At 45.7% G+C, this 24,477-nt stretch overlaps 82 non-coding genes across 82 annotated transcripts in view; all 82 read right to left on the bottom strand.

Moving 5' to 3' along the window:
• Trnag-gcc (transfer RNA glycine (anticodon GCC)) overlaps positions 1-61 on the bottom strand; it is a 71-nt gene extending 10 nt beyond the window's left edge. Inside the window, exon 1 of the tRNA in view lies at positions 1-61. This exon is cut by the window's left edge and continues 10 nt beyond it. This is a non-coding gene — a tRNA (tRNA-Gly).
• Positions 62-68: 7 nt separating this feature from the next.
• On the bottom strand, positions 69-140 carry Trnae-uuc (transfer RNA glutamic acid (anticodon UUC)). Its single transcript has one exon. It is a non-coding gene; the product is annotated as a tRNA-Glu (tRNA).
• Positions 141-251: 111 nt separating this feature from the next.
• Trnag-gcc (transfer RNA glycine (anticodon GCC)) lies at positions 252-322 on the bottom strand. Its single transcript has one exon. It is a non-coding gene; the product is annotated as a tRNA-Gly (tRNA).
• Positions 323-508: 186 nt separating this feature from the next.
• On the bottom strand, positions 509-579 carry Trnag-gcc (transfer RNA glycine (anticodon GCC)). Its single transcript has one exon. It is a non-coding gene; the product is annotated as a tRNA-Gly (tRNA).
• A 7-nt stretch (positions 580-586) lies between these two features.
• Trnae-uuc (transfer RNA glutamic acid (anticodon UUC)) lies at positions 587-658 on the bottom strand. Its single transcript has one exon. It is a non-coding gene; the product is annotated as a tRNA-Glu (tRNA).
• Positions 659-846: 188 nt separating this feature from the next.
• Trnae-uuc (transfer RNA glutamic acid (anticodon UUC)) lies at positions 847-918 on the bottom strand. The gene has a single exon. It is a non-coding gene; the product is annotated as a tRNA-Glu (tRNA).
• A 189-nt stretch (positions 919-1,107) lies between these two features.
• Trnae-uuc (transfer RNA glutamic acid (anticodon UUC)) lies at positions 1,108-1,179 on the bottom strand. The gene has a single exon. It is a non-coding gene; the product is annotated as a tRNA-Glu (tRNA).
• A 189-nt stretch (positions 1,180-1,368) lies between these two features.
• On the bottom strand, positions 1,369-1,440 carry Trnae-uuc (transfer RNA glutamic acid (anticodon UUC)). The gene has a single exon. It is a non-coding gene; the product is annotated as a tRNA-Glu (tRNA).
• A 111-nt stretch (positions 1,441-1,551) lies between these two features.
• Trnag-gcc (transfer RNA glycine (anticodon GCC)) lies at positions 1,552-1,622 on the bottom strand. Its single transcript has one exon. It is a non-coding gene; the product is annotated as a tRNA-Gly (tRNA).
• Positions 1,623-1,840: 218 nt separating this feature from the next.
• On the bottom strand, positions 1,841-1,912 carry Trnae-uuc (transfer RNA glutamic acid (anticodon UUC)). Its single transcript has one exon. It is a non-coding gene; the product is annotated as a tRNA-Glu (tRNA).
• A 111-nt stretch (positions 1,913-2,023) lies between these two features.
• Positions 2,024-2,094, bottom strand: Trnag-gcc (transfer RNA glycine (anticodon GCC)). The gene has a single exon. It is a non-coding gene; the product is annotated as a tRNA-Gly (tRNA).
• A 7-nt stretch (positions 2,095-2,101) lies between these two features.
• On the bottom strand, positions 2,102-2,173 carry Trnae-uuc (transfer RNA glutamic acid (anticodon UUC)). The gene has a single exon. It is a non-coding gene; the product is annotated as a tRNA-Glu (tRNA).
• A 367-nt stretch (positions 2,174-2,540) lies between these two features.
• Positions 2,541-2,611, bottom strand: Trnag-gcc (transfer RNA glycine (anticodon GCC)). The gene has a single exon. It is a non-coding gene; the product is annotated as a tRNA-Gly (tRNA).
• A 7-nt stretch (positions 2,612-2,618) lies between these two features.
• Trnae-uuc (transfer RNA glutamic acid (anticodon UUC)) lies at positions 2,619-2,690 on the bottom strand. The gene has a single exon. It is a non-coding gene; the product is annotated as a tRNA-Glu (tRNA).
• A 617-nt stretch (positions 2,691-3,307) lies between these two features.
• Trnag-gcc (transfer RNA glycine (anticodon GCC)) lies at positions 3,308-3,378 on the bottom strand. Its single transcript has one exon. It is a non-coding gene; the product is annotated as a tRNA-Gly (tRNA).
• A 7-nt stretch (positions 3,379-3,385) lies between these two features.
• Trnae-uuc (transfer RNA glutamic acid (anticodon UUC)) lies at positions 3,386-3,457 on the bottom strand. The gene has a single exon. It is a non-coding gene; the product is annotated as a tRNA-Glu (tRNA).
• Positions 3,458-3,609: 152 nt separating this feature from the next.
• Trnag-gcc (transfer RNA glycine (anticodon GCC)) lies at positions 3,610-3,680 on the bottom strand. Its single transcript has one exon. It is a non-coding gene; the product is annotated as a tRNA-Gly (tRNA).
• A 7-nt stretch (positions 3,681-3,687) lies between these two features.
• Positions 3,688-3,759, bottom strand: Trnae-uuc (transfer RNA glutamic acid (anticodon UUC)). The gene has a single exon. It is a non-coding gene; the product is annotated as a tRNA-Glu (tRNA).
• A 111-nt stretch (positions 3,760-3,870) lies between these two features.
• On the bottom strand, positions 3,871-3,941 carry Trnag-gcc (transfer RNA glycine (anticodon GCC)). Its single transcript has one exon. It is a non-coding gene; the product is annotated as a tRNA-Gly (tRNA).
• Positions 3,942-4,663: 722 nt separating this feature from the next.
• Trnae-uuc (transfer RNA glutamic acid (anticodon UUC)) lies at positions 4,664-4,735 on the bottom strand. Its single transcript has one exon. It is a non-coding gene; the product is annotated as a tRNA-Glu (tRNA).
• Positions 4,736-4,924: 189 nt separating this feature from the next.
• On the bottom strand, positions 4,925-4,996 carry Trnae-uuc (transfer RNA glutamic acid (anticodon UUC)). The gene has a single exon. It is a non-coding gene; the product is annotated as a tRNA-Glu (tRNA).
• A 368-nt stretch (positions 4,997-5,364) lies between these two features.
• On the bottom strand, positions 5,365-5,435 carry Trnag-gcc (transfer RNA glycine (anticodon GCC)). The gene has a single exon. It is a non-coding gene; the product is annotated as a tRNA-Gly (tRNA).
• A 7-nt stretch (positions 5,436-5,442) lies between these two features.
• On the bottom strand, positions 5,443-5,514 carry Trnae-uuc (transfer RNA glutamic acid (anticodon UUC)). Its single transcript has one exon. It is a non-coding gene; the product is annotated as a tRNA-Glu (tRNA).
• Positions 5,515-5,889: 375 nt separating this feature from the next.
• Positions 5,890-5,960, bottom strand: Trnag-gcc (transfer RNA glycine (anticodon GCC)). Its single transcript has one exon. It is a non-coding gene; the product is annotated as a tRNA-Gly (tRNA).
• Positions 5,961-5,967: 7 nt separating this feature from the next.
• On the bottom strand, positions 5,968-6,039 carry Trnae-uuc (transfer RNA glutamic acid (anticodon UUC)). Its single transcript has one exon. It is a non-coding gene; the product is annotated as a tRNA-Glu (tRNA).
• A 353-nt stretch (positions 6,040-6,392) lies between these two features.
• On the bottom strand, positions 6,393-6,463 carry Trnag-gcc (transfer RNA glycine (anticodon GCC)). The gene has a single exon. It is a non-coding gene; the product is annotated as a tRNA-Gly (tRNA).
• Positions 6,464-6,470: 7 nt separating this feature from the next.
• Trnae-uuc (transfer RNA glutamic acid (anticodon UUC)) lies at positions 6,471-6,542 on the bottom strand. The gene has a single exon. It is a non-coding gene; the product is annotated as a tRNA-Glu (tRNA).
• Positions 6,543-6,910: 368 nt separating this feature from the next.
• Trnag-gcc (transfer RNA glycine (anticodon GCC)) lies at positions 6,911-6,981 on the bottom strand. Its single transcript has one exon. It is a non-coding gene; the product is annotated as a tRNA-Gly (tRNA).
• Positions 6,982-6,988: 7 nt separating this feature from the next.
• On the bottom strand, positions 6,989-7,060 carry Trnae-uuc (transfer RNA glutamic acid (anticodon UUC)). Its single transcript has one exon. It is a non-coding gene; the product is annotated as a tRNA-Glu (tRNA).
• Positions 7,061-8,049: 989 nt separating this feature from the next.
• Trnag-gcc (transfer RNA glycine (anticodon GCC)) lies at positions 8,050-8,120 on the bottom strand. The gene has a single exon. It is a non-coding gene; the product is annotated as a tRNA-Gly (tRNA).
• A 7-nt stretch (positions 8,121-8,127) lies between these two features.
• On the bottom strand, positions 8,128-8,199 carry Trnae-uuc (transfer RNA glutamic acid (anticodon UUC)). The gene has a single exon. It is a non-coding gene; the product is annotated as a tRNA-Glu (tRNA).
• A 452-nt stretch (positions 8,200-8,651) lies between these two features.
• Positions 8,652-8,723, bottom strand: Trnae-uuc (transfer RNA glutamic acid (anticodon UUC)). The gene has a single exon. It is a non-coding gene; the product is annotated as a tRNA-Glu (tRNA).
• Positions 8,724-9,076: 353 nt separating this feature from the next.
• Trnag-gcc (transfer RNA glycine (anticodon GCC)) lies at positions 9,077-9,147 on the bottom strand. Its single transcript has one exon. It is a non-coding gene; the product is annotated as a tRNA-Gly (tRNA).
• Positions 9,148-9,154: 7 nt separating this feature from the next.
• Trnae-uuc (transfer RNA glutamic acid (anticodon UUC)) lies at positions 9,155-9,226 on the bottom strand. Its single transcript has one exon. It is a non-coding gene; the product is annotated as a tRNA-Glu (tRNA).
• Positions 9,227-9,333: 107 nt separating this feature from the next.
• Trnag-gcc (transfer RNA glycine (anticodon GCC)) lies at positions 9,334-9,404 on the bottom strand. The gene has a single exon. It is a non-coding gene; the product is annotated as a tRNA-Gly (tRNA).
• Positions 9,405-9,411: 7 nt separating this feature from the next.
• Trnae-uuc (transfer RNA glutamic acid (anticodon UUC)) lies at positions 9,412-9,483 on the bottom strand. Its single transcript has one exon. It is a non-coding gene; the product is annotated as a tRNA-Glu (tRNA).
• A 625-nt stretch (positions 9,484-10,108) lies between these two features.
• Trnag-gcc (transfer RNA glycine (anticodon GCC)) lies at positions 10,109-10,179 on the bottom strand. The gene has a single exon. It is a non-coding gene; the product is annotated as a tRNA-Gly (tRNA).
• A 268-nt stretch (positions 10,180-10,447) lies between these two features.
• Trnae-uuc (transfer RNA glutamic acid (anticodon UUC)) lies at positions 10,448-10,519 on the bottom strand. The gene has a single exon. It is a non-coding gene; the product is annotated as a tRNA-Glu (tRNA).
• A 368-nt stretch (positions 10,520-10,887) lies between these two features.
• On the bottom strand, positions 10,888-10,958 carry Trnag-gcc (transfer RNA glycine (anticodon GCC)). The gene has a single exon. It is a non-coding gene; the product is annotated as a tRNA-Gly (tRNA).
• Positions 10,959-10,965: 7 nt separating this feature from the next.
• Positions 10,966-11,037, bottom strand: Trnae-uuc (transfer RNA glutamic acid (anticodon UUC)). The gene has a single exon. It is a non-coding gene; the product is annotated as a tRNA-Glu (tRNA).
• A 111-nt stretch (positions 11,038-11,148) lies between these two features.
• On the bottom strand, positions 11,149-11,219 carry Trnag-gcc (transfer RNA glycine (anticodon GCC)). Its single transcript has one exon. It is a non-coding gene; the product is annotated as a tRNA-Gly (tRNA).
• Positions 11,220-11,226: 7 nt separating this feature from the next.
• On the bottom strand, positions 11,227-11,298 carry Trnae-uuc (transfer RNA glutamic acid (anticodon UUC)). Its single transcript has one exon. It is a non-coding gene; the product is annotated as a tRNA-Glu (tRNA).
• Positions 11,299-11,490: 192 nt separating this feature from the next.
• Trnae-uuc (transfer RNA glutamic acid (anticodon UUC)) lies at positions 11,491-11,562 on the bottom strand. Its single transcript has one exon. It is a non-coding gene; the product is annotated as a tRNA-Glu (tRNA).
• Positions 11,563-11,673: 111 nt separating this feature from the next.
• Trnag-gcc (transfer RNA glycine (anticodon GCC)) lies at positions 11,674-11,744 on the bottom strand. Its single transcript has one exon. It is a non-coding gene; the product is annotated as a tRNA-Gly (tRNA).
• A 7-nt stretch (positions 11,745-11,751) lies between these two features.
• Positions 11,752-11,823, bottom strand: Trnae-uuc (transfer RNA glutamic acid (anticodon UUC)). Its single transcript has one exon. It is a non-coding gene; the product is annotated as a tRNA-Glu (tRNA).
• Positions 11,824-12,269: 446 nt separating this feature from the next.
• On the bottom strand, positions 12,270-12,341 carry Trnae-uuc (transfer RNA glutamic acid (anticodon UUC)). Its single transcript has one exon. It is a non-coding gene; the product is annotated as a tRNA-Glu (tRNA).
• A 111-nt stretch (positions 12,342-12,452) lies between these two features.
• Trnag-gcc (transfer RNA glycine (anticodon GCC)) lies at positions 12,453-12,523 on the bottom strand. Its single transcript has one exon. It is a non-coding gene; the product is annotated as a tRNA-Gly (tRNA).
• A 7-nt stretch (positions 12,524-12,530) lies between these two features.
• Trnae-uuc (transfer RNA glutamic acid (anticodon UUC)) lies at positions 12,531-12,602 on the bottom strand. The gene has a single exon. It is a non-coding gene; the product is annotated as a tRNA-Glu (tRNA).
• A 368-nt stretch (positions 12,603-12,970) lies between these two features.
• Positions 12,971-13,041, bottom strand: Trnag-gcc (transfer RNA glycine (anticodon GCC)). The gene has a single exon. It is a non-coding gene; the product is annotated as a tRNA-Gly (tRNA).
• Positions 13,042-13,048: 7 nt separating this feature from the next.
• Positions 13,049-13,120, bottom strand: Trnae-uuc (transfer RNA glutamic acid (anticodon UUC)). Its single transcript has one exon. It is a non-coding gene; the product is annotated as a tRNA-Glu (tRNA).
• A 446-nt stretch (positions 13,121-13,566) lies between these two features.
• Trnae-uuc (transfer RNA glutamic acid (anticodon UUC)) lies at positions 13,567-13,638 on the bottom strand. The gene has a single exon. It is a non-coding gene; the product is annotated as a tRNA-Glu (tRNA).
• Positions 13,639-14,260: 622 nt separating this feature from the next.
• Trnag-gcc (transfer RNA glycine (anticodon GCC)) lies at positions 14,261-14,331 on the bottom strand. Its single transcript has one exon. It is a non-coding gene; the product is annotated as a tRNA-Gly (tRNA).
• Positions 14,332-14,517: 186 nt separating this feature from the next.
• On the bottom strand, positions 14,518-14,588 carry Trnag-gcc (transfer RNA glycine (anticodon GCC)). The gene has a single exon. It is a non-coding gene; the product is annotated as a tRNA-Gly (tRNA).
• A 7-nt stretch (positions 14,589-14,595) lies between these two features.
• On the bottom strand, positions 14,596-14,667 carry Trnae-uuc (transfer RNA glutamic acid (anticodon UUC)). Its single transcript has one exon. It is a non-coding gene; the product is annotated as a tRNA-Glu (tRNA).
• A 111-nt stretch (positions 14,668-14,778) lies between these two features.
• On the bottom strand, positions 14,779-14,849 carry Trnag-gcc (transfer RNA glycine (anticodon GCC)). Its single transcript has one exon. It is a non-coding gene; the product is annotated as a tRNA-Gly (tRNA).
• A 7-nt stretch (positions 14,850-14,856) lies between these two features.
• Positions 14,857-14,928, bottom strand: Trnae-uuc (transfer RNA glutamic acid (anticodon UUC)). The gene has a single exon. It is a non-coding gene; the product is annotated as a tRNA-Glu (tRNA).
• A 185-nt stretch (positions 14,929-15,113) lies between these two features.
• Trnae-uuc (transfer RNA glutamic acid (anticodon UUC)) lies at positions 15,114-15,185 on the bottom strand. Its single transcript has one exon. It is a non-coding gene; the product is annotated as a tRNA-Glu (tRNA).
• Positions 15,186-15,296: 111 nt separating this feature from the next.
• Positions 15,297-15,367, bottom strand: Trnag-gcc (transfer RNA glycine (anticodon GCC)). Its single transcript has one exon. It is a non-coding gene; the product is annotated as a tRNA-Gly (tRNA).
• Positions 15,368-15,374: 7 nt separating this feature from the next.
• Trnae-uuc (transfer RNA glutamic acid (anticodon UUC)) lies at positions 15,375-15,446 on the bottom strand. Its single transcript has one exon. It is a non-coding gene; the product is annotated as a tRNA-Glu (tRNA).
• A 111-nt stretch (positions 15,447-15,557) lies between these two features.
• On the bottom strand, positions 15,558-15,628 carry Trnag-gcc (transfer RNA glycine (anticodon GCC)). Its single transcript has one exon. It is a non-coding gene; the product is annotated as a tRNA-Gly (tRNA).
• Positions 15,629-15,720: 92 nt separating this feature from the next.
• Positions 15,721-15,791, bottom strand: Trnag-gcc (transfer RNA glycine (anticodon GCC)). Its single transcript has one exon. It is a non-coding gene; the product is annotated as a tRNA-Gly (tRNA).
• A 669-nt stretch (positions 15,792-16,460) lies between these two features.
• On the bottom strand, positions 16,461-16,531 carry Trnag-gcc (transfer RNA glycine (anticodon GCC)). The gene has a single exon. It is a non-coding gene; the product is annotated as a tRNA-Gly (tRNA).
• Positions 16,532-16,538: 7 nt separating this feature from the next.
• Positions 16,539-16,610, bottom strand: Trnae-uuc (transfer RNA glutamic acid (anticodon UUC)). The gene has a single exon. It is a non-coding gene; the product is annotated as a tRNA-Glu (tRNA).
• Positions 16,611-17,415: 805 nt separating this feature from the next.
• Positions 17,416-17,487, bottom strand: Trnae-uuc (transfer RNA glutamic acid (anticodon UUC)). Its single transcript has one exon. It is a non-coding gene; the product is annotated as a tRNA-Glu (tRNA).
• Positions 17,488-17,594: 107 nt separating this feature from the next.
• Trnag-gcc (transfer RNA glycine (anticodon GCC)) lies at positions 17,595-17,666 on the bottom strand. The gene has a single exon. It is a non-coding gene; the product is annotated as a tRNA-Gly (tRNA).
• Positions 17,667-17,946: 280 nt separating this feature from the next.
• Trnae-uuc (transfer RNA glutamic acid (anticodon UUC)) lies at positions 17,947-18,018 on the bottom strand. The gene has a single exon. It is a non-coding gene; the product is annotated as a tRNA-Glu (tRNA).
• Positions 18,019-18,393: 375 nt separating this feature from the next.
• Positions 18,394-18,464, bottom strand: Trnag-gcc (transfer RNA glycine (anticodon GCC)). Its single transcript has one exon. It is a non-coding gene; the product is annotated as a tRNA-Gly (tRNA).
• Positions 18,465-18,911: 447 nt separating this feature from the next.
• On the bottom strand, positions 18,912-18,982 carry Trnag-gcc (transfer RNA glycine (anticodon GCC)). Its single transcript has one exon. It is a non-coding gene; the product is annotated as a tRNA-Gly (tRNA).
• Positions 18,983-18,989: 7 nt separating this feature from the next.
• Positions 18,990-19,061, bottom strand: Trnae-uuc (transfer RNA glutamic acid (anticodon UUC)). Its single transcript has one exon. It is a non-coding gene; the product is annotated as a tRNA-Glu (tRNA).
• A 375-nt stretch (positions 19,062-19,436) lies between these two features.
• Positions 19,437-19,507, bottom strand: Trnag-gcc (transfer RNA glycine (anticodon GCC)). Its single transcript has one exon. It is a non-coding gene; the product is annotated as a tRNA-Gly (tRNA).
• Positions 19,508-20,113: 606 nt separating this feature from the next.
• Trnae-uuc (transfer RNA glutamic acid (anticodon UUC)) lies at positions 20,114-20,185 on the bottom strand. Its single transcript has one exon. It is a non-coding gene; the product is annotated as a tRNA-Glu (tRNA).
• Positions 20,186-20,292: 107 nt separating this feature from the next.
• Positions 20,293-20,363, bottom strand: Trnag-gcc (transfer RNA glycine (anticodon GCC)). Its single transcript has one exon. It is a non-coding gene; the product is annotated as a tRNA-Gly (tRNA).
• A 186-nt stretch (positions 20,364-20,549) lies between these two features.
• Trnag-gcc (transfer RNA glycine (anticodon GCC)) lies at positions 20,550-20,620 on the bottom strand. Its single transcript has one exon. It is a non-coding gene; the product is annotated as a tRNA-Gly (tRNA).
• A 7-nt stretch (positions 20,621-20,627) lies between these two features.
• On the bottom strand, positions 20,628-20,699 carry Trnae-uuc (transfer RNA glutamic acid (anticodon UUC)). The gene has a single exon. It is a non-coding gene; the product is annotated as a tRNA-Glu (tRNA).
• A 111-nt stretch (positions 20,700-20,810) lies between these two features.
• On the bottom strand, positions 20,811-20,881 carry Trnag-gcc (transfer RNA glycine (anticodon GCC)). Its single transcript has one exon. It is a non-coding gene; the product is annotated as a tRNA-Gly (tRNA).
• Positions 20,882-21,311: 430 nt separating this feature from the next.
• On the bottom strand, positions 21,312-21,585 carry Trnan-auu (transfer RNA asparagine (anticodon AUU)). Its single transcript has 2 exons — positions 21,549-21,585; positions 21,312-21,346 (listed from the first exon to the last, which is right to left on the bottom strand). It is a non-coding gene; the product is annotated as a tRNA-Asn (tRNA).
• Positions 21,586-21,773: 188 nt separating this feature from the next.
• On the bottom strand, positions 21,774-21,845 carry Trnae-uuc (transfer RNA glutamic acid (anticodon UUC)). Its single transcript has one exon. It is a non-coding gene; the product is annotated as a tRNA-Glu (tRNA).
• A 706-nt stretch (positions 21,846-22,551) lies between these two features.
• Positions 22,552-22,623, bottom strand: Trnae-uuc (transfer RNA glutamic acid (anticodon UUC)). The gene has a single exon. It is a non-coding gene; the product is annotated as a tRNA-Glu (tRNA).
• A 375-nt stretch (positions 22,624-22,998) lies between these two features.
• Trnag-gcc (transfer RNA glycine (anticodon GCC)) lies at positions 22,999-23,069 on the bottom strand. The gene has a single exon. It is a non-coding gene; the product is annotated as a tRNA-Gly (tRNA).
• A 606-nt stretch (positions 23,070-23,675) lies between these two features.
• On the bottom strand, positions 23,676-23,747 carry Trnae-uuc (transfer RNA glutamic acid (anticodon UUC)). The gene has a single exon. It is a non-coding gene; the product is annotated as a tRNA-Glu (tRNA).
• A 107-nt stretch (positions 23,748-23,854) lies between these two features.
• Trnag-gcc (transfer RNA glycine (anticodon GCC)) lies at positions 23,855-23,925 on the bottom strand. The gene has a single exon. It is a non-coding gene; the product is annotated as a tRNA-Gly (tRNA).
• Positions 23,926-24,111: 186 nt separating this feature from the next.
• Positions 24,112-24,182, bottom strand: Trnag-gcc (transfer RNA glycine (anticodon GCC)). The gene has a single exon. It is a non-coding gene; the product is annotated as a tRNA-Gly (tRNA).
• Between the last annotated feature and the right edge of the window lie 295 nt (positions 24,183-24,477).

Raw genomic sequence — 24,477 nt, 5'->3', positions numbered from 1 at the left:
GGGAATCGAACCCGGGCCCCCCGCGTGGCAGGCGAGGATTCTACCACTGAACCACCAATGCTAATATATTCCTACACCGGGAATCGAACCCGGGCCGCCTGGGTGAAAGCCAGGAATCCTAACCACTAGACCATGTAGGAGATGCTGCGTAACTTTTCACTTCTGACATATTGGCTAATAGATGGGTCAGTTTTATAATTAATATACAAATGCTATATATAAACCACACTCTATCGAATGTGAAAAGGGTTTGCATTGGCCGGGAATCGAACCCGGGCCCCCCGCGTGGCAGGCGAGGATTCTACCACTGAACCACCAATGCTAACATATTCCTACACCGGGAATCGAACCCGGGCCGCCTGGGTGAAAGCCAGGAATCCTAACCAATAGACCACGTATGAGATGCTGCGTAACGTTTCGCTTCTGACATATTGGTTAAAAGATGGGTCAGTTTTATAATTACTCTACAAAGGCTATAAACCTCATTATATAGGATGTGAAAAGGGTTTGCATTGGCCGGGAATCGAACCCGGGCCCCCCGCGTGGCAGGCGAGGATTCTACCACTGAACCACCAATGCTAACATATTCCTACACCGGGAATCGAACCCGGGCCGCCTGGGTGAAAGCCAGGAATCCTAACCACTAGACCATGTAGGAGATGCTGCGTAACTTTTCACTTCTGACATATTGGCTAAAAGATGGGTCAGTTTTATAATTACTCTACAAAGGCTATATATAAACCTCATTATATAGGATGTGAAAAGGGTTTGCATTGGCCGGGAATCGAACCCGGGCCCCCGCGTGGCAGGCGAGGATTATACCACTGAACCACCAATGCTAACATATTCCTACACCGGGAATCGAACCCGGGCCGCCTGGGTGAAAGCCAGAAATCCTAACCACTAGACCATGTAGGAGATGCTGCGTAACCTTTCACTTCTGACATATTGGCTAAAAGATGGGTCAGTTTTATAATTAATATACAAAGGCTATATATAAACCACACTCTATCGAATGTGAAAAGGGTTTGCATTGACCGGGAATCGAACCCGGGCCCCCCGCGTGGCAGGCGAGGATTCTACCACTGAACCACCAATGCTAACATATTCCTACACCGGGAATCGAACCCGGGCCGCCTGGGTGAAAGCCAGGAATCCTAACCACTAGACCATGTAGGAGATGCTGCGTAAATTTTCACTTCTGACATATTGGCTAAAAGATGGGTCAGTTTTATAATTAATATACAAAGGCTATATATAAACCACACTCTATCGAATGTGAAAAGGGTTTGCATTGGCCGGAAATCGAACCCGGGCCCCCCGCGTGGCAGGCGAGGATTCTTCCACTGAACCACCAATGCTAACATATTCCTACACCGGGAATCGAACCCGGGCCGCCTGGGTGAAAGCCAGGAATCCTAACCACTAGACCATGTAGGAGATGCTGCGTATTTTTTCACTTCTGACATATTGGCTAAAAGATGGGTCAGTTTTATAATTAATATACAAAGGCTATATATAAACCACACTCTATCGAATGTGAAAAGGGTTTGCATTGGCCGGGAATCGAACCCGGGCCCCCCGCGTGGCAGGCGAGGATTCTACCACTGAACCACCAATGCTAACATATTCGAGATGGGTCAGTTTTATAATTAATATATATAAAAGTTTTTATAAGTAATATATATAAAAGATGGGTCAGTTTTATAATTAATATACAAAGGCTATATATAAACCACACTCTATCGAATGTGAAAAGGGTTTGCATTGGCCGGGAATCGAACCCGGGCCCCCGCGTGGCAGGCGAGGATTCTACCACTGAACCACCAATGCTAACATATTCCTACACCGGGAATCGAACCCGGGCCGCCTGGGTGAAAGCCAGGAATCCTAACCACTAGACCATGTAGGAGATGCTGCGTAACTTTTCACTTCTGACATATTGGCTAATAGATGGGTCAGTTTTATAATTAATATACAAAGGCTATATATAAACCACACTCTATCGAATGTGAAAAGGGTTTGCATTGGCCGGGAATCGAACCCGGGCCCCCCGCGTGGCAGGCGAGGATTCTACCACTGAACCACCAATGCTAACATATTCCTACACCGGGAATCGAACCCGGGCCGCCTGGGTGAAAGCCAGGAATCCTAACCACTAGACCATGTAGGAGATGCTGCGTAACTTTTCACTTCTGACATATTGGCTAAAAGATGGGTCAGTTTTATAATTACTCTACAAAGGCTATATATAAACCTCATTATATAGGATGTGAAAAGGGTTTGCATTGGCCGGGAATCGAACCCGGGCCCCCCGCGTGGCAGGCGAGGATTATACCACTGAACCACCAATGCTAACATATTCCTACACCGGGAATCGAACCGGGCCGCCTGGGTGAAAGCCAGGAATCCTAACCACTAGACCATGTAGGAGATGCTGCGTAACTTTTCACTTCTGACATATTGGTTAAAAGAAGGGTCAGTTTTATAATTACTCTACAAAGGCTATAAACCTCATTATATAGGATGTGAAAAGGGTTTGCATTGGCCGGGAATCGAACCCGGGCCCCCCGCGTGGCAGGCGAGGATTCTACCACTGAACCACCAATGCTAACATATTCCTACACCGGGAATCGAACCCGGGCCGCCTGGGTGAAAGCCAGGAATCCTAACCACTAGACCATGTAGGAGATGCTGCGTAACTTTTCACTTCTGACATATTGGCTAAAAGATGGGTCAGTTTTATAATTAATATACAAAGGCTATATATAAACCACACTCTATCGAATGTGAAAAGGGTTTGCATTGGCCGGGAATCGAACCCGGGCCCCCCGCGTGGCAGGCGAGGATTCTACCATTGAACCACCAATGCTAACATGTTCCTACAACGGGAACCGCCTGGGTGAAAGCCAGGAATCCTAACCACTAGACCATGTATAGGAGATGCTGCGTAACGTTTCGCTTCTGACATATTGGCTAAAAGATGGGTCAGTTTTATAATTAATATACAAAGGCTATAAACCACATTATATCGAATGTGGAAAGGGTTTGCATTGGCCGGGAATCGAACCCGGGCCCCCCGCGTGGCAGGCGAGGACTCTACCACTGAACCACCAATGCTAACATGTTCCTACACCGGGAATCGAACCCGGGCCGCCTGGGTGAAAGCCAGGAATCCTAACCAATAGACCATGTAGGAGATGCTGCGTAATGATTCGCTTCTGACATATTGGTTAAATGATGGGTCAGTTTTATAATTACTCTACAAAGGCTGTAAACCTCATTATATAAGGATGTGAAAAGGGTTTGCATTGGCCGGGAATCGAACCCGGGCCCCCCGCGTGGCAGGCGAGGATTCTACCACTGAACCACCAATGCTAACATATTCCTACACCGGGAATCGAACCCGGGCCGCCTGGGTGAAAGCCAGGAATCCTAACCACTAGACCATGTAGGAGATGCTGCGTAACGTTTCGCCTCTGACATATTGGTTAAATGATGGGTCAGTTTTATAATTACTCTACAAAGGCTATAAACCTCGTCGAAAACAAGTTACAAGTAAGTTACATTCATTCATTCAACCTCATTATATAGGATGTGAAAAGGGTTTGCATTGGCCGGGAATCGAACCCGGGCCCCCCGCGTGGCAGGCGAGGATTCTACCACTGAACCACCAATGCTAACATATTCCTACACCGGGAATCAAACCCGGGCCGCCTGGGTGAAAGCCAGGAATCCTAACCACTAGACCATGTAGGAGATGCTGCGTAACTTTTCACTTCTGACATATTGGCTAAAAGATGGGTCAGTTTTATAATTAATATACAAAGGCTATATATAAACCACACTCTATCGAATGTGAAAAGGGTTTGCATTGGCCGGGAATCGAACCCGGGCCCCCCGCGTGGCAGGCGAGGATTCTACCACTGAACCACCAATGCTAACATATTCCTACACCGGAAATCGAACCCGGGCCGCCTGGGTGAAAGCCAGGAATCCTAACCACTAGACCATGTAGGAGATGCTGCGTAACTTTTCACTTCTGACATATTGGCTAAAAGATGTGTCAGTTTTATAATTAATATACAAAGGCTATATATAATCCACATTATATCCAATGTGAAAAGGGTTTGCATTGGCCGGGAATCGAACCCGGGCCCCCCGCGTGGCAGGCGAGGACTCTACCACTGAACCACCAATGCTAACATGTTCCTACACCGGGAATCGAACCCGGGCCGCCTGGGTGAAAGCCAGGAATAGGTTAGCGTCGAAATCGATTGTTTCCTGTGACGTCAATATTAGTTTCTTTGTTTTTGCTTGCAACTGAAATCTTGAAGTCGGCGAATTTGATTAGCATTTTACCGACATTCTTTATAAACCTACCATTTTTTATAATTATTTTACAAAGGCAATAAACATCAATATATCGAATGTAAAAAGCCCTTGCATTGGCCAGGGATCCTAACCACTAGACCATGTAGGAGACGCTGCGTAACTTTTCACTTCTGACATATTGGTTAAAAGATGGGTCAGTTTTATAATTTCAAAGGCTATAATCCTCATTATATCGAATGTGAAAATGGTTTGCATTGGCCGGGAATCGAACCCGGGCCCACCGCGTGGCAGGCGAGGATTCTACCACTGAACCACCGATGTTAACATATTCCTACACCGGGAATCGAACCCGGGCCGCCTGGGTGAAAGCCAGGAATCCTAACCACTAGACCATGTAGGAGATTCGGCATAACTTTTCACTTCTGACATATTGGCTAAAAGATGGGTCAGTTTTATAATTAATATACAAAGGCTATATATAAACCACACTCTATCGAATGAGAAAAGGGTTTGCATTGGCCGGGAATCGTACCCGGGCCCCCCGCGTGGCAGGCGAGGATTCTACCACTGAACCACCAATGCTAACATGTTCCTACACCGGGAATCGAACCCGGGCCGCCTGGGTGAAAGCCAGGAATCCTAACCACTAGACCATGTAGGACATGCGACATCTCTTTACCTATAACATATAGGCTGAAAGATAGGTTAGCGTCGAAATCGATTGTTTCCTGTGACGTCAATATTAGTTTCTTTGTTTTTGCTTGCAACTGCAATCTTGAAGTCGGCGAATTTGATTAGCATTTTACCGACATTCTTTATAAACCTACCATTTTTTATAATTATTTTACAAAGGCAATAAACATCAATATATCGAATGTAAAAAGCCCTTGCATTGGCCAGGGATCCTAACCACTAGACCATGTAGGAGATTCTGCATAACTTTTCACTTCTGACATATTGGTTAAAAGATGGGTCAGTTTTATAATTTCAAAGGCTATAATCCTCATTATATCGAATGTGAAAATGGTTTGCATTGGCCGGGAATCGAACCCGGGCCCCCCGCGTGGCAGGCGAGGATTCTACCACTGAACCACCAATGCTAACATATTCCTACACCGGGAATCGAACCCGGGCCGCCTGGGTGAAAGCCAGGAATCCTAACCACTAGACCATGTAGGACATGCGAGTTCTCTTTACCTATAACATATAGGCTGAAAGATAGGTTAGCGTCGAAATCGATTGTTTCCTGTGACGTCAATATTAATTTCTTTGTTTTTGCCTGCAACCGAAATCTTGAAGTCGGCGAATTTGATTAGCATTTTACCGACATTCTTTAATAACCTCCCATTTTTTATAAATATTTCACAAAGGCAATAAACATTAATATACCGAAAGTAAAAAGCCCTTGCAATGGCCGGGAATCCTAACCACTAGACCATGTAGGAGACCTTGATAACTTTTCACTTCTGACATATTGGCTAAAAGATGGGTCAGTTTTATAATTACTCTACAAAGGCTATATATAAACCACATTATATCGAATGTGAAAAAGGTTGCATTGGCCGGGAATCGAACCCGGGCCCCCCGCGTGGCAGGCGAGGATTCTACCACTGAACCACCAATGCTAACATATTCCTACACCGGGAATCGAACCCGGACCGCCTGGGTGAAAGCCAGGAATCCTAACCACTAGACCATGTAGGAGATGCTGCGTAATGTTTCGCTTCTGACATATTGGTTAAATGATGGGTCAGTTTTATAATTACTCTACAAAGGCTATAAACCTCATTATATAGGACGAGAAAAGGGTTTGCATTGGCCGGGAATCGAACACGGGCCCCCCGCGTGGCAGGCGAGGATTCTACCACTGAACCACCAATGCTAACATGTTCCTACAACGGGAACCGCCTGGGTGAAAGCCAGGAATCCTAACCACTAGACCATGTAGGAGATGCTGCGTAACGTTTCGCTTCTGACATATTGGTTAAATGATGGGTCAGTTTTATAATTACTCTACAAAGGCTATAAACCTCATTATATAGGATGTGAAATGGGTTTGCATTGGCCGGGAATCGAACCCGGGCCCCCCGCGTGGCAGGCGAGGATTCTACCACTGAACCACCAATGCTAACATATTCCTACACCGGGAATCGAACCCGGGCCGCCTGGGTGAAAGCCAGGAATCCTAACCACTAGACCATGTAGGAGATGCTGCGTAATGTTTCGCTTCTGACATATTGGTTAAATGATGGGTCAGTTTTATAATTACTCTACAAAGGCTATAAACCTCATTATATAGGATGTGAAAAGGGTTTGCATTGGCCGGGAATCGAACCCAGGCACCCCGCGTGGCAGGCGAGGATTCTACCACTGAACCACCAATGCTAACATATTCCTACACCGGGAATCAAACCCGGGCCGCCTGGGTGAAAGCCAGGAATCCTAACCACAAGACCATGTAGGAGATGCTGCGTAACTTTTCACTTCTGACATATTGGCTAAAAGATGGGTCAGTTTTATAATTAATATACAAAGGCTATATATAAACCACACTCTATCGAATGTGAAAAGGGTTTGCATTGGCCGGGAATCGAACCCGGGCCCCCCGCGTGGCAGGCGAGGATTCTACCACTGAACCACCAATGCTAACATATTCCTACACCGGGAATCGAACCCGGGCCGCCTGGGTGAAAGCCAGGAATCCTAACCACTAGACCATGTAGGAGATGTTGCGTAACTTTTCACTTCTGACATATTGGCTAAAAGATGTGTCAGTTTTATAATTAATATACAAAGGCTATATATAATCCACATTATATCCAATGTGAAAAGGGTTTGCATTGGGCGGGAATCGAACCCGGGCCCACCGCGTGGCAGGCGAGGATTCTACCACTGAACCACCAATGCTAACATGTTCCTACACCGGGAATCGAACCCGTCAGTTTTATAATTTCATTTCAAAGCCTATAATCCTCATTATATCGAATGTGAAAATGGTTGGCATTGGCCGGGAATCGAACCCGGGCCCCCCGCGTGGCAGGCGAGGATTCTACCACTGAACCACCAATGCTAACATATTCCTACACCGGGAATCGAACCCGGGCCGCCTGGGTGAAAGCCAGGAATAGGTTAGCGTCGAAATCGATTGTTTCCTGTGACGTCAATATTAGTTTATTTGTTTTTGCTTGCAACTGAAATCTTGAAGTCGGCGAATTTGATTAGCATTTTACCGACATTCTTTATAAACCTACCATTTTTTATAATTATTTTACAAAGGCAATAAACATCAATATATCGAATGTAAAAAGCCCTTGCATTGGCCACGGATCCTAACCACTAGACCATGTAGGAGACGCTGCGTATCTTTTCACTTCTGACATATTGGTTAAAAGATGGGTCAGTTTTATAATTTCAAAGGCTATAATCCTCATTATATCGAATGTGAAAATGGTTTGCATTGGCCGGGAATCGAACCCGGGCCCACCGCGTGGCAGGCGAGGATTCTACCACTGAACCACCAATGCTAACATATTCCTACACCGGGAATCGAACCCGGGCCGCCTGGGTGAAAGCCAGGATGCCTAACCACTAGACCATGTAGGAGATTCTGCATAACTTTTCACTTCTGACATATTGGCTAAAAGATGGGTCAGTTTTATAATTAATATACAAAGGCTATATATAAACCACACTCTATCGAATGAGAAAAGGGTTTGCATTGGCCGGGAATCGAACCCGGGCCCCCCGCGTGGCAGGCGAGGATTCTACCACTGAACCACCAATGCTAACATGTTCCTACACCGGGAATCGAACCCGGGCCGCCTGGGTGAAAGCCAGGAATCCTAACCACTAGACCATGTAGGACATGCGAGTTCTCTTTACCTATAACATATAGGCTGAAAGATAGGTTAGCGTCGAAATCGATTGTTTCCTGTGACGTCAATATTAATTTCTTTGTTTTTGCCTGCAACCGAAATCTTGAAGTCGGCGAATTTGATTAGCATTTTACCGACATTCTTTAATAACCTCCCATTTTTTATAAATATTTCACAAAGGCAATAAACATTAATATACCGAAAGTAAAAAGCCCTTGCAATGGCCGGGAATCCTAACCACTAGACCATGTAGGAGACCTTGATAACTTTTCACTTCTGACATATTGGCTAAAAGATGGGTCAGTTTTATAATTACTCTACAAAGGCTATATATAAACCACATTATATCGAATGTGAAAAAGGTTGCATTGGCCGGGAATCGAACCCGGGCCCCCGCGTGGCAGGCGAGGATTCTACCACTGAACCACCAATGCTAACATATTCCTACACCGGGAATCGAACCCGGACCGCCTGGGTGAAAGCCAGGAATCCTAACCACTAGACCATGTAGGAGATGCTGCGTAATGTTTCGCTTCTGACATATTGGTTAAATGATGGGTCAGTTTTATAATTACTCTACAAAGGCTATAAACCTCATTATATAGGATGTGAAAAGGGTTTGCATTGGCCGGTAATCGAACCCGGGCCCCCCGCGTGGCAGGCGAGGATTCTACCACTGAACCACCAATGCTAACATGTTCCTACAACGGGAACCGCCTGGGTGAAAGCCAGGAATCCTAACCACTAGACCATGTAGGAGATGCTGCGTAACGTTTCGCTTCTGACATATTGGTTAAATGATGGGTCAGTTTTATAATTACTCTACAAAGGCTATAAACCTCATTATATAGGATGTGAAATGGGTTTGCATTGGCCGGGAATCGAACCCGGGCCCCCCGCGTGGCAGGCGAGGATTCTACCACTGAACCACCAATGCTAACATATTCCTACACCGGGAATCGAACCCGGGCCGCCTGGGTGAAAGCCAGGAATCCTAACCACTAGACCATGTAGGAGATGCTGCGTAACTTTTCACTTCTGACATATTGGCTAAAAGATGGGTCAGTTTTATAATTAATATACAAAGGCTATAAACCACATTATAGCGAATGTGAAAAGGGTTTGCATTGGCCGGGAATCGAACCCGGGCCCCCCGCGTGGCAGGCGAGGATTCTACCACTGAACCACCAATGCTAACATATTCCTACACCGGGAATCGAACCCGGGCCGCCTGGGTGAAAGCCAGGAATCCTAACCACTAGACCATGTAGGAGATGCTGCGTAATGTTTCGCTTCTGACATATTGGTTAAATGATGGGTCAGTTTTATAATTACTCTACAAAGGCTATAAACCTCATTATATAGGATGTGAAAAGGGTTTGCATTGGCCGGGAATCGAACCTGGGCCCCCCGCGTGGCAGGCGAGGATTCTACCACTGAACCACCAATGCTAACATATTCCTACACCGGGAATCGAACCCGGGCCGCCTGGGTGAAAGCCAGAAATCCTAACCACAAGACCATGTAGGAGATGCTGCGTAACGTTTCGCCTCTGACATATTGGTTAAATGATGGGTCAGTTTTATAATTACTCTACAAAGGCTATAAACCTCATTATATAGGATGTGAAAAGGGTTTGCATTGGCCGGGAATCGAACCCAGGCACCCCGCGTGGCAGGCGAGGATTCTACCACTGAACCACCAATGCTAACATATTCCTACACCGGGAATCAAACCCGGGCCGCCTGGGTGAAAGCCAGGAATCCTAACCACAAGACCATGTAGGAGATGCTGCGTAACTTTTCACTTCTGACATATTGGCTAAAAGATGGGTCAGTTTTATAATTAATATACAAAGGCTATATATAAACCACACTCTATCGAATGTGAAAAGGGTTTGCATTGGCCGGGAATCGAACCCGGGCCCCCCGCGTGGCAGGCGAGGATTCTACCACTGAACCACCAATGCTAACATATTCCTACACCGGGAATCGAACCCGGGCCGCCTGGGTGAAAGCCAGGAATCCTAACCACAAGACCATGTAGGAGATGCTGCGTAACTTTTCACTTCTGACATATTGGCTAAAAGATGGGTCAGTTTTATAATTAATATACAAAGGCTATATATAAACCACACTCTATCGAATGTGAAAAGGGTTTGCATTGGCCAAGAATCGAACCCGGGCCCCCCGCGTGGCAGGCGAGGATTCTACCACTGAACCACCAATGCTAACATGTTCCTACACCGGGAATCGAACCCGGGCCGCCTGGGTGAAAGCCAGGAATCCTAACCACTAGACCATGTAGGACATGCGAGTTCTCTTTACCTATAACATATGGGCTGAAAGATAGGTTAGCGTCGAAATCGATTGTTTCCTGTGACGTCAATATTAGTTTCTTTGTTTTTGCTTGCAACTGAAATCTTGAAGTCGGCGAATTTGATTAGCATTTTACCGACATTCTTTATAAACCTACCATTTTTTATAATTAGTTTACAAAGGCAATAAACATCAATATATCGAATGTAAAAAGCCCTTGCATTGGCCAGGGATCCTAACCACTAGACCATGTAGGAGACGCTGCGTAACTTTTCACTTCTGACATATTGGTTAAAAGATGGGTCAGTTTTATAATTTCAAAGGCTATAATCCTCATTATATCGAATGTGAAAATGGTTTGCATTGGCCGGGAATCGAACCCGGGCCCCCCGCGTGGCAGGCGAGGATTCTACCACTGAACCACCAATGCTAACATATTCCTACACCGGGAATCGAACCCGGGCCGCCTGGGTGAAAACCAGGAATCCTAACCACTAGACCATGTAGGACATGCTGCGTAACGTTTCGCTTCTGACATATTGGTTAAAAGATGGGTCAGTTTTATAATTTCATTACAAAGGCTATATATAAACCACACTCTATCGAATGTGAAAAGGGTTTGCATTGGCCGGGAATCGAACCCGGGCCCCCCGCGTGGCAGGCGAGGATTCTACCACTGAACCACCAATGCTAACATCTTCCTACACCGGGAATCGAACCCGGGCCGCCTGGGTGAAAGCCAGGAATCCTAACCACTAGACCATGTAGGACATGCGAGTTCTCTTTACCTATATCTTTTCACTTCTGACATATTGGTTAAAAGATGGGTCAGTTTTATAATTTCAAAGGCTATAATCCTCATTATATCGAATGTGAAAATGGTTTGCATTGGCCGGGAATCGAACCCGGGCCCACCGCGTGGCAGGCGAGGATTCTACCACTGAACCACCAATGCTAACATATTCCTACACCGGGAATCGAACCCGGGCCGCCTGGGTGAAAGCCAGGAATCCTAACCACTAGACCATGTAGGAGATTCTGCATAACTTTTCACTTCTGACATATTCGCTAAAAGATGGGTCAGTTTTATAATTAATATACAAAGGCTATATATAAACCACACTCTATCGAATGAGAAAAGGGTTTGCATTGGCCGGGAATCGAACCCGGGCCCCCCGCGTGGCAGGCGAGGATTCTACCACTGAACCACCAATGCTAACATGTTCCTACACCGGGAATCGAACCCGGGCCGCCTGGGTGAAAGCCAGGAATCCTAACCACTAGACCATGTAGGACATGCGAGTTCTCTTTACCTATAACATATAGGCTGAAAGATAGGTTAGCGTCGAAATCGATTGTTTCCTGTGACGTCAATATTAATTTCTTTGTTTTTGCCTGCAACTGAAATCTTGAAGTCGGCGAATTTGATTAGCATTTTACCGACATTCTTTATAAACCTACCATTTTTTATAATTAGTTTACAAAGGCAATAAACATCAATATATAGAATGTAAAAAGCCCTTGCATTGGCCAGGGATCCTAACCACTAGACCATGTAGGAGACGCTGCGTAACTTTTCACTTCTGACATATTGGTTAAAAGATGGGTCAGTTTTATAATTTCAAAGGCTATAATCCTCATTATATCGAATGTGAAAATGGTTTGCATTTGCCGGGAATCGAACCCGGGCCCCCCGCGTGGCAGGCGAGGATTCTACCACTGAACCACCAATGCTAACACATTCCTACACCGGGAATCGAACCCGGGCCGCCTGGGTGAAAACCAGGAATCCTAACCACTAGACCATGTAGGAGATGCTGCGTAACGTTTCGCTTCTGACATATTGGTTAAAAGATGGGTCAGTTTTATAATTTCATTACAAAGGCTATATATAAACCACACTCTATCGAATGTGAAAAGGGCTTGCATTGGCCGGGAATCGAACCCGGGCCCCCCGCGTGGCAGGCGAGGATTCTACCACTGAACCACCAATGCTAACATCTTCCTACACCGGGAATCGAACCCGGGCCGCCTGGGTGAAAGCCAGGAATCCTAACCACTAGACCATGTAGGACATGCGAGTTCTCTTTACCTATAACATATAGGCTGAAAGATAGGTTAGCGTCGAAATCGATTGTTTCCTGTGACGTCAATATTAATTTCTTTGTTTTTGCCTGCAACTGAAATCTTGAAGTCGGCGAATTTAATTAGCATTTTACCGACATTCTTTATAAACCTACCATTTTTTATAATTATTTTACAAAGGCAATAAACATCAATATTTCGAATGTAAAAAGCCCATGCATTGGGCAGGGATCCTAACCACTAGACCATGTAGGAGACGCTGCGTAACTTTTCACTTCTGACATATTGGTTAAAAGATGGGTCAGTTTTATAATTTCAAAGGCTATAATCCTCATTATATCGAATGTGAAAATGGTTTGCATTGGCCGGGAATCGAACCCGGGCCCCCCGCGTGGCAGGCGAGGATTCTACCACTGAACCACCAATGCTAACATATTCCTACACCGGGAATCGAACCCGGGCCGCCTGGGTGAAAGCCAGGAATCCTAACCACTAGACCATGTAGGAGATGCTGCATAACTGTTCACTTCTGACATATTGGCTAAAAGATGGGTCAGTTTTATAATTACTCTAAAAATGCTATAAACCACATTATATCGAATGTGAAAAGGGTTTGCATTGGCCGGGAATCGAACCCGGGCCCCCCGCGTGGCAGGCGAGGATTCTACCGCTGAACCACCAATGCTAACATATTCCTACACCGGGAATCGAACCCGGTCCGTCTGGGTGAAAGCCAGGAATCCTAACCACTAGACCATGTAGGAGATGCTGCGTAACTTTTCACTTCTGACATATTGGCTAAAAGATGGGTCAATTTTATAATTACTCTACAAAGGCTATATATAAACCACACTCTATCGAATGTAAAAAGGGTTTGCATTGGCCGGGAATCCAACCCGGGCCCCCCGCGTGGCAGGCGAGGATTCTAACACTGAACCACCAATGCTAACATATTCCTACACCGGGAATCGAACCCGGGCCGCCTGGGTGAAAGCCAGAAATCCTAACCACTAGACCATGTAGGAGATGCTGCGTAGCTTTTCACTTCTGACATATTGGCTAAAAGATGGGTCAGTTTTATAATTACTCTACAAAGGCTATATAAACCACATTATATCGAATGTGAAAAAGGTTGCATTGGCCGGGAATCGAACCCGGGCCCCCCGCGTGGCAGGCGAGGATTCCACCACTGAACCACCAATGCTAACATGTTCCTACAACGGGAATCGAACCCGGGCCGCCTGGGTGAAAGCCAGGAATCCTAACCACTAGACCATATAGGAGATGCTGCGTAACGTTTCGCTTCTGACATATTGGTTAAATGATGGGTCAGTTTTATAATTACTCTACAAAGGCTATAAACCTCATTATATAGGATGTGAAAAGGGTTTGCATTGGCCGGGAATCGAACCCGGCCCCCCCGCGTGGCAGGCGAGGATTCTACCACTGAACCACCAATGCTAACATATTCCTATACCGGGAATCGAACCCGGGCCGCCTGGGTGAAAGCCAGGAATCCTAACCACTAGACCATGTAGGAGATGCTGCGTAACTTTTCACTTCTGACATATTGGCTAAAAGATGGGTCAGTTTTATAATTAATATACAAAGGCTATAAACCACATTATATCGAATGTGAAAAGGGTTTGCATTGGCCGGGAATCGAACCCGGGCCCCCCGCGTGGCAGGCGAGGATTCTACCACTGAACCACCAATGCTAACATATTCCTACACCGGGAATCGGACCCGGGCCGCCTGGGTGAAAGCCAGGAATCCTAAACACTAGACCATGTAGGAGATGCTGCGTAACGTTTCGCTTCTGACATATTGGTTAAATGATGGGTCAGTTTTATAATTACTCTAAAAAGGCTATAAACCTCATTATATAGGATGTGAAAAGGGTTTGCATTGGCCGGGAATCGAACCCGGGCCCCCCGCGTGGCAGGCGAGGATTCTACCACTGAACCACCAATGCTAACATATTCCTACACCGGGAATCGAACCCGGGCCGCCTGGGTGAAAGCCAGGAATCCTAACCACTAGACCATGTAGGAGATGCTGTGTAGCTTTTCACTTCTGACATATTGGCTAAAAGATGGGTCAGTTTTATAATTAATATACAAAGGCTATATATAAACCACACTCTATCGAATGTGAAAAGGGTTTGCATTGGCCGGGAATCGAACCCGGGCCCCCCGCGTGGCAGGCGAGGATTCTACCACTGAACCACCAATGCTAACATATTCCTACACCGGGAATCGAACCCGGGCCGCCTGGGTGAAAGCCAGGAATCCTAACCACTAGACCATGTAGGAGATGCTGCGTAACGTTTCGCTTCTGACATATTGGTTAAATGATGGGTCAGTTTTATAATTACTCTACAAAGGCTATAAACCTCATTATATAGGATGTGAAAAGGGTTTGCATTGGACGGGAATCGAACCCGGGCCCCCCGCGTGGCGGGCGAGGATTCTACCACTGAACCACCAATGCTAACATATTCCTACACCGGGAATCAAACCCGGGCCGCCTGGGTGAAAGCCAGGAATCCTAACCACTAGACCATGTAGGAGATGCTGCGTAACTTTTCACTTCTGACATATTGGCTAAAAGATGGGTCAGTTTTATAATTAATATACAAAGGCAATATATAAACCACACTCTATCGAATGTGAAAAGGGTTTGCATTGGCCGGGAATCGAACCCGGGCCCCCCGCGTGGCAGGCGAGGGTTCTACCACTGAACCACCAATGCTAACATATTCCTACACCGGGAATCGAACCCGGGCCGCCTGGGTGAAAGCCAGGAATCCTAACCACTAGACCATGTAGGAGATGCTGCGTAACTTTTCACTTCTGACATATTGGCTAAAAGATGTGTCAGTTTTATAATTAATATTCAAAGGCTATATATAATCCACATTATATCCAATGTGAAAAGGGTTTGCATTGGCCGGGATTCGAACCCGGGCCCCCCGCGTGGCAGGCGAGGATTCTACCACTGAACCACCAATGCTAACATGTTCCTACACCGGGAATCGAACCCGTCAGTTTTATAATTTCATTTCAAAGCCTATAATCCTTATTATATCGAATGTGAAAATGGTTTGCATTGGCCGGGAATCGAACCCGGGCCCCCCGCGTGGCAGGCGAGGATTCTACCACTGAACCACCAATGCTAACATATTCCTACACCGGGAATCGAACCCGGGCCGCCTGGGTGAAAGCCAGGAATAGGTTAGCGTCGAAATCGATTGTTTCCTGTGACGTCAATATTAGTTTCTTTGTTTTTGCTTGCAACTGAAATCTTGAAGTCGGCGAATTTGATTAGCATTTTACCGACATTCTTTATAAACCTACCATTTTTTATAATTTTTTTACAAAGGCAATAAACATCAATATATCGAATGTAAAAAGCCCTTGCATTGGCCAGGGATCCTAACCACTATGAATGAATGAATGAATGAATGTAACTTACTTTATCCTCGCGTGGCCGGAAAACGACAGTCGTTATAACACGGGTTTAACACCTCGTGCCAGCTTACGAGTTACCATGTATGTTACTTTGCGGGTGATTATTTTTTTTTGAATTTTTTTAATTTTTAAGGTATGGCTGATAATTTGGACAACCCATTAGTGACCACTGGGTTGGAGCAATTGCCGTTAAGTGTCTTGCCCAAGGACACATACGCCCACAATGGTAGCAGCGACGAGCCTTGAACCCAGTACCTCTAGACCATGTAGGAGACGCTGCGTAACTTTTCACTTCTGACATATTGGTTAAAAGATGGGTCAGTTTTATAATTTCAAAGGCTATAATCCTCATTATATCGAATGTGAAAATGGTTTGCATTGGCCGGGAATCGAACCCGGGCCCCCCGCGTGGCAGGCGAGGATTCTACCACTGAACCACCAATGCTAACATATTCCTACACCGGGAATCGAACCCGGGCCGCCTGGGTGAAAGCCAGGAATCCTAACCACTAGACCATGTAGGAGATTTTGCATAACTTTTCACTTCTGACATATTGGTTAAAAGATGGGTCAGTTTTATAATTACTCTAAAAATGCTATAAACCACATTATATCGAATGTGATAATGGTTTGCATTGGCCGGGTATCGAACCCGGGCCCCCCGCGTGGCAGGCGAGGATTCTACCACTGAACCACCAATGCTAACATATTCCTACACCAGGAATCGAACCCGGGCCGCTTGGGTGAAAGCCAGGAATCCTAACCACTAGACCATGTAGGACAAGCGATTTCTCTTTACCTATAACATATAGGCTGAAAGATAGGTTAGCGTCGAAATCGATTGTTTCCTGTGACGTCAATATTAGTTTCTTTGTTTTTGCTTGCAACTGAAATCTTGAAGTCGGCGAATTTGATTAGCATTTTACCGACATTCTTTATAAACCTACCATTTTTTATAATTATTTTACAAAGGCAATAAACATCAATATATCGAATGTAAAAAGCCCTTGCATTGGCCAGGGATCCTAACCACTAGACCATGTAGGAGATTCTGCATAACTTTTCACTTCTGACATATTGGCTAAAAGATGGGTCAGTTTTATAATTACTCTAAAAATGCTATAAACCACATTATATCGAATGTGAAAAGGGTTTGCATTGGCCGGGAATCGAACCCGGGCCCCCCGCGTGGCAGGCGAGGATTCTACCGCTGAACTACCAATGCTAACATATTCCTACACCGGGAATCGAACCCGGGCCGTCTGGGTGAAAGCCAAGAATCCTAACCACTAGACCATGTGGGAGATGCTGCATAACAATGTTAACATATTCCTACACCGGGAATCGAACCCGGGCCGCCTGGGTGAAAGCCAGGAATCCTAACCACTAGACCATGTAGGAGATGCTGCTCAACTCTTCACTTCTGACATATTGGCTAAAAGATGGGTCAGTTTTATAATTACTCTAAAAATGCTATAAACCACATTATATCGAATGTGAAAATGGTTTGCATTGGCCGGGAATCGAACCCGGGCCCCCCCGCGTGGCAGGCGAGGATTCTACCACTGAACCACCAATGCTAACATATTCCTACACCGGGAATCGAACCCGGGCCGCCTGGGTGAAAGCCAGGAATCCTAACCACTAGACCATGTAGGTCCTACATTGTAGGAGATGCTGCGTAACGTTTCGCTTCTGACATATTGGTTAAAAGATGGGTCAGTTTTATAATTACTCTACAAAGGCTATATAAACCTCATTATATAGGATGTGAAAAGGGTTTGCATTGGCCGTGAATCGAACCCGGGCCCCCCGCGTGGCAGGCGAGGATTCTACCACTGAACCACCAATGCTAACATCTTCCTACACCGGGAATCGAACCCGGGCCGCCTGGGTGAAAGCCAGGAATCCTAACCACTAGACCATGTAGGACATGCGAGTTCTCTTTACCTATAACATATAGGCTGAAAGATAGGTTAGCGTCGAAATCGATTGTTTCCTGTGACGTCAATATTAATTTCTTTGTTTTTGCCTGCAACTGAAATCTTGAAGTCGGTGAATTTGATTAGCATTTTACCGACATTCTTTATAAACCTCCCATTTTTTATAAATATTTCACAAAGGCAATAAACATTAATATACCGAAAGTAAAAAGCCCTTGCAATGGCCAGGAATCCTAACCACTAGACCATGTAGGAGACCTTGATAACTTTTCACTTCTGGCATATCGGCTAAAAGATGGGTCAGTTTTATAATTTCATTACAAAGGCAAATATAAACCACACTCTATCGAATGTGAAAAGGGTTTGCATTGGCCGGGAATCGAACCCGGGCCCCCCGCGTGGCAGGCGAGGATTCTACCACTGAACCACCAATGCTAACATCTTCCTACACCGGGAATCGAACCCGGGCCGCCTGGGTGAAAGTCAGGAATCCTAACCACTAGACCATGTAGGACATGCGAGTTCTCTTTACCTATAACATATAGGCTGAAAGATAGGTTAGCGTCGAAATCGATTGTTTCCTGTGACGTCAATATTAGTTTCTTTGTTTTTGCTTGCAACTGAAATCTTGAAGTCGGCGAATTTGATTAGCATTTTACCGACATTCTTTATAAACCTACCATTTTTTATAATTATTTTACAAAGGCAATAAACATCAATATATCGAATGTAAAAAGCCCTTGCATTGGCCAGGGATCCTAACCACTAGACCATGTAGGAGACGCTGCGTAACTTTTCACTTCTGACATATTGGTTAAAAGATGGTTCAGTTTTATAATTTCAAAGGCTATAATCCTCATTATATCGAATGTGAAAATGGTTTGCATTGGCCGGGAATCGAACCCGGGCCCCCCGCGTGGCAGGCGAGGATTCTACCACTGAACCACCAATGCTAACATATTCCTACACCGGGAATCGAACCCGGGCCGTCTGGGTGAAAGCCAGGAATCCTAACCACTAGACCATGTAGGACATGCGAGTTCTCTTTACCTATAACATATAGGCTGAAAGATAGGTTAGCGTCGAAATCGATTGTTTCCTGTGACGTCAATATTAATTTCTTTGTTTTTGCCTGCAACCGAAATCTTGAAGTCGGCGAATTTGATTAGCATTTTACCGACATTCTTTAATAACCTCCCATTTTTTATAAATATTTCACAAAGGCAATAAACATTAATATACCGAAAGTAAAAAGCCCTTGCAATGGCCGGGAATCCTAACCACTAGACCATGTAGGAGACCTTGATAACTTTTCACTTCTGACATATTGGCTAAAAGATGGGTCAGTTTTATAATTACTCTACAAAGGCTATATATAAACCACATTATATCGAATGTGAAAAAGGTTGCATTGGCCGGGAATCGAACCCGGGCCCCCCGCGTGGCAGGCGAGGATTCTACCACTGAACCACCAATGCTAACATGTTCCTACAACGGGAACCGCCTGGGTGAAAGCCAGGAATCCTAACCACTAGACCATGTAGGAGATGCTGCGTAACGTTTCGCTTCTGACATATTGGTTAAATGATGGGTCAGTTTTATAATTACTCTACAAAGGCTATAAACCTCATTATATAGGATGTGAAAAGGGTTTGCATTGGCCGGAAATCGAACCCGGGCCCCCCGCGTGGCAGGCGAGGATTCTACCACTGAACCACCAATGCTAACATATTCCTACACCGGGAATCGAACCCGGTCCGCCTGAGTGAAAGCCAGGAATCCAACCACTAGACCATGTAGGAGATGCTGCGTAACGTTTCGCCTCTGACATTTTGGTTAAATGATGGGTCAGTTTTATAATTACTCTACAAAGGCTATAAACCACATTATATAGGATGTGAAAAGGGTTTGCATTGGCCGGGAATCGAACCCGGGCCCCCCGCGTGGCAGGCGAGGATTCTACCGCTGAACTACCAATGCTAACATATTCCTACACCGGGAATCAAACCCGGGCCGTCTGGGTGAAAGCCAAGAATCCTAACCACTAGACCATGTGGGAGATGCTGCATAACAATGTTAACATATTCCTACACCGGGAATCGAACCCGGGCCGCCTGGGTGAAAGCCAAGAATCCTAACCACTAGACCATGTAGGAGATGCTGCTCAACTCTTCACTTCTGACATATTGGCTAAAAGATGGGTCAGTTTTATAATTACTCTAAAAATGCTATAAACCACATTATATCGAATGTGAAAATGGTTTGCATTGGCCGGGAATCGAACCCGGGCCCCCCGCGTGGCAGGCGAGGATTCTACCACTGAACCACCAATGCTAACATATTCCTACACCGGGAATCGAACCCGGGCCGCCTGGGTGAAAGCCAGGAATCCTAACCACTAGACCATGTATGAGATGCTGCGTAACGTTTCGCCTCTGACATTTTGGTTAAATGATGGGTCAGTTTTATAATTACTCTACAAAGGCTATAAACCACATTATATAGGATGTGAAAAGGGTTTGCATTGGCCGGGAATCGAACCCGGGCCCCCCGCGTGGCAGGCGAGGATTCTACCACTGAACCACCAATGCTAACATATTCCTACACCGGGAATCAAACCCGGGCCGCCTGGGTGAAAGCCAGGAATCCTAACCACTAGACCATGTAGGAGATGCTGCGTAACTTTTCACTTCTGACATATTGGCTAAAAGATGGGTCAGTTTTATAATTAATATACAAAGGCTATATATAAACCACACTCTATCGAATGTGAAAAGGGTTTGCATTGGCCGGGAATCGAACCCGGGCCCCCCGCGTGGCAGGCGAGGATTCTACCACTGAACCACCAATGCTAACATGTTCCTACACCGGGAATCGAACCGGGGCCGCCTGGGTGAAAGCCAGGAATCCTAACCACTAGACCATGTAGGACATTCTGCGTAACTTTTCACTTCTGACATATTGGCTAAAAGATGTGTCAGTTTTATAATTAATATACAAAGGCTATATATAATCCACATTATATCCAATGTGAAAAGGGTTTGCATTGGCCGGGAATCGAACCCGGGCCCCACGCGTGGCAGGCGAGGATTCTACCACTGAACCACCAATGCTAACATGTTCCTACACCGGGAATCGAACCCGTCAGTTTTATAATTTCATTTCAAAGCCTATAATCCTCATTATATCGAATGTGAAAATGGTTTGCATTGGCCGGGAATCGAACCCGGCCCCCCGCGTGGCAGGCGAGGATTCTACCACCGAACCACCAATGCTAACATATTCCTACACCGGGAATCGAACCCGGGCCGCCTGGGTGAAAGCCAGGAATAGGTTAGCGTCGAAATCGATTGTTTCCTGTGACGTCGATATTAGTTTCTTTGTTTTTGCTTGCAACTGAAATCTTGAAGTCGGCGAATTTGATTAGCATTTTACCGACATTCTTTATAAACCTCCCATTTTTTATAAATATTTCACAAAGGCAATAAACATTGATATACCGAAAGTAAAAAGCCCTTGCAATGGCCAGGAATCCTAACCACTAGACCATGTAGGAGACCTTGATAACTTTTCACTTCCGGCATATCGGCTAAAAGATGGGTCAGTTTTATAATTTCATTACAAAGGCTATATATAAACCACACTCTATCGAATGTGAAAAGAGTTTGCATTGGCCGGGAATCGAATCCGGGCCCCCCGCGTGGCAGGCGAGGATTCTACCACTGAACCACCAATGCTAACATCTTCCTACACCGGGAATCGAACCCGGGCCGTCTGGGTGAAAGCCAGGTATCCTAACCACTAGACCATGTAGGAGATTCTGCATAACTTTTCACTTCTGACATATTGGCTAAAAGATGGGTCAGTTTTATAATTTCATTACAAAGGCAAATATAAACCACACTCTATCGAATGTGAAAAGGGTTTGCATTGGCCGGGAATCGAACCCGGGCCCCCCGCGTGGCAGGCGAGGATTCTACCACTTAACCACCAATGCTAACATCTTCCTACACCGGGAATCGAACCCGGGCCGCCTGGGTGAAAGTCAGGAATCCTAACCACTAGACCATGTAGGACATGCGAGTTCTCTTTACCTATAACATATAGGCTGAAAGATAGGTTAGCGTCGAAATCGATTGTTTCCTGTGACGTCAATATTAGTTTCTTTGTTTTTGCTTGCAACTGAAATCTTGAAGTCGGCGAATTTGATTAGCATTTTACCGACATTCTTTATAAACCTACCATTTTTTATAATTATTTTACAAAGGCAATAAACATCAATATATCGAATGTAAAAAGCCCTTGCATTGGCCAGGGATCCTAACCACTAGACCATGTAGGAGACGCTGCGTAACTTTTCACTTCTGACATATTGGTTAAAAGATGGTTCAGTTTTATAATTTCAAAGGCTATAATCCTCATTATATCGAATGTGAAAATGGTTTGCATTGGCCGGGAATCGAACCCGGGCCCACCGCGTGGCAGGCGAGGATTCTACCACTGAACCACCAATGCTAACATATTCCTACACCGGGAATCGAACCCGGGCCGTCTGGGTGAAAGCCAGGAATCCTAACCACTAGACCATGTAGGACATGCGAGTTCTCTTTACCTATAACATATAGGCTGAAAGATAGGTTAGCGTCGAAATCGATTGTTTCCTGTGACGTCAATATTAATTTCTTTGTTTTTGCCTGCAACCGAAATCTTGAAGTCGGCGAATTTGATTAGCATTTTACCGACATTCTTTAATAACCTCCCATTTTTTATAAATATTTCACAAAGGCAATAAACATTAATATACCGAAAGTAAAAAGCCCTTGCAATGGCCGGGAATCCTAACCACTAGACCATGTAGGAGACCTTGATAACTTTTCACTTCTGACATATTGGCTAAAAGATGGGTCAGTTTTATAATTACTCTACAAAGGCTATATATAAACCACATTATATCGAATGTGAAAAAGGTTGCATTGGCCGGGAATCGAACCCGGGCCCCCCGCGTGGCAGGCGAGGATTCTACCACTGAACCACCAATGCTAACATGTTCCTACAACGGGAACCGCCTGGGTGAAAGCCAGGAATCCTAACCACTAGACCATGTAGGAGATGCTGCGTAACGTTTCGCTTCTGACATATTGGTTAAATGATGGGTCAGTTTTATAATTACTCTACAAAGGCTATAAACCTCATTATATAGGATGTGAAAAGGGTTTGCATTGGCCGGAAATCGAACCCGGGCCCCCCGCGTGGCAGGCGAGGATTCTACCACTGAACCACCAATGCTAACATATTCCTACACCGGGAATCGAACCCGGTCCGCCTGAGTGAAAGCCAGGAATCCAACCACTAGACCATGTAGGAGATGCTGCGTAACGTTTCGCCTCTGACATTTTGGTTAAATGATGGGTCAGTTTTATAATTACTCTACAAAGGCTATAAACCACATTATATAGGATGTGAAAAGGGTTTGCATTGGCCGGGAATCGAACCCGGGCCCCCCGCGTGGCAGGCGAGGATTCTACCGCTGAACTACCAATGCTAACATATTCCTACACCGGGAATCAAACCCGGGCCGTCTGGGTGAAAGCCAAGAATCCTAACCACTAGACCATGTGGGAGATGCTGCATAACAATGTTAACATATTCCTACACCGGGAATCGAACCCGGGCCGCCTGGGTGAAAGCCAGGAATCCTAACCACTAGACCATGTAGGAGATGCTGCTCAACTCTTCACTTCTGACATATTGGCTAAAAGATGGGTCAGTTTTATAATTACTCTAAAAATGCTATAAACCACATTATATCGAATGTGAAAATGGTTTGCATTGGCCGGGAATCGAACCCGGGCCCCCCGCGTGGCAGGCGAGGATTCTACCACTGAACCACCAATGCTAACATATTCCTACACCGGGAATCGAACCCGGGCCGCCTGGGTGAAAGCCAGGAATCCTAACCACTAGACCATGTATGAGATGCTGCGTAACGTTTCGCCTCTGACATTTTGGTTAAATGATGGGTCAGTTTTATAATTACTCTACAAAGGCTATAAACCACATTATATAGGATGTGAAAAGGGTTTGCATTGGCCGGGAATCGAACCCGGGCCCCCCGCGTGGCAGGCGAGGATTCTACCACTGAACCACCAATGCTAACATATTCCTACACCGGGAATCAGACCCGGGCCGCCTGGGTGAAAGCCAGGAATCCTAACCACTAGACCATGTAGGAGATGCTGCGTAACTTTTCACTTCTGACATATTGGCTAAAAGATGGGTCAGTTTTATAATTAATATACAAAGGCTATATATAAACCACACTCTATCGAATGTGAAAAGGGTTTGCATTGGCCGGGAATCGAACCCGGGCCCCCCGCGTGGCAGGCGAGGATTCTACCACTGAACCACCAATGCTAACATGTTCCTACACCGGGAATCGAACCGGGGC

This window comes from Ciona robusta, chromosome 2, assembly GCF_009617815.1.
Source record: "Ciona robusta chromosome 2, ASM961781v2".
Taxonomy (NCBI): domain Eukaryota; kingdom Metazoa; phylum Chordata; class Ascidiacea; order Phlebobranchia; family Cionidae; genus Ciona; species Ciona robusta.
The sequence above is the reverse complement of the archived record's forward strand: the minus strand, read 5'-3'. Positions and strand labels throughout refer to the sequence as shown.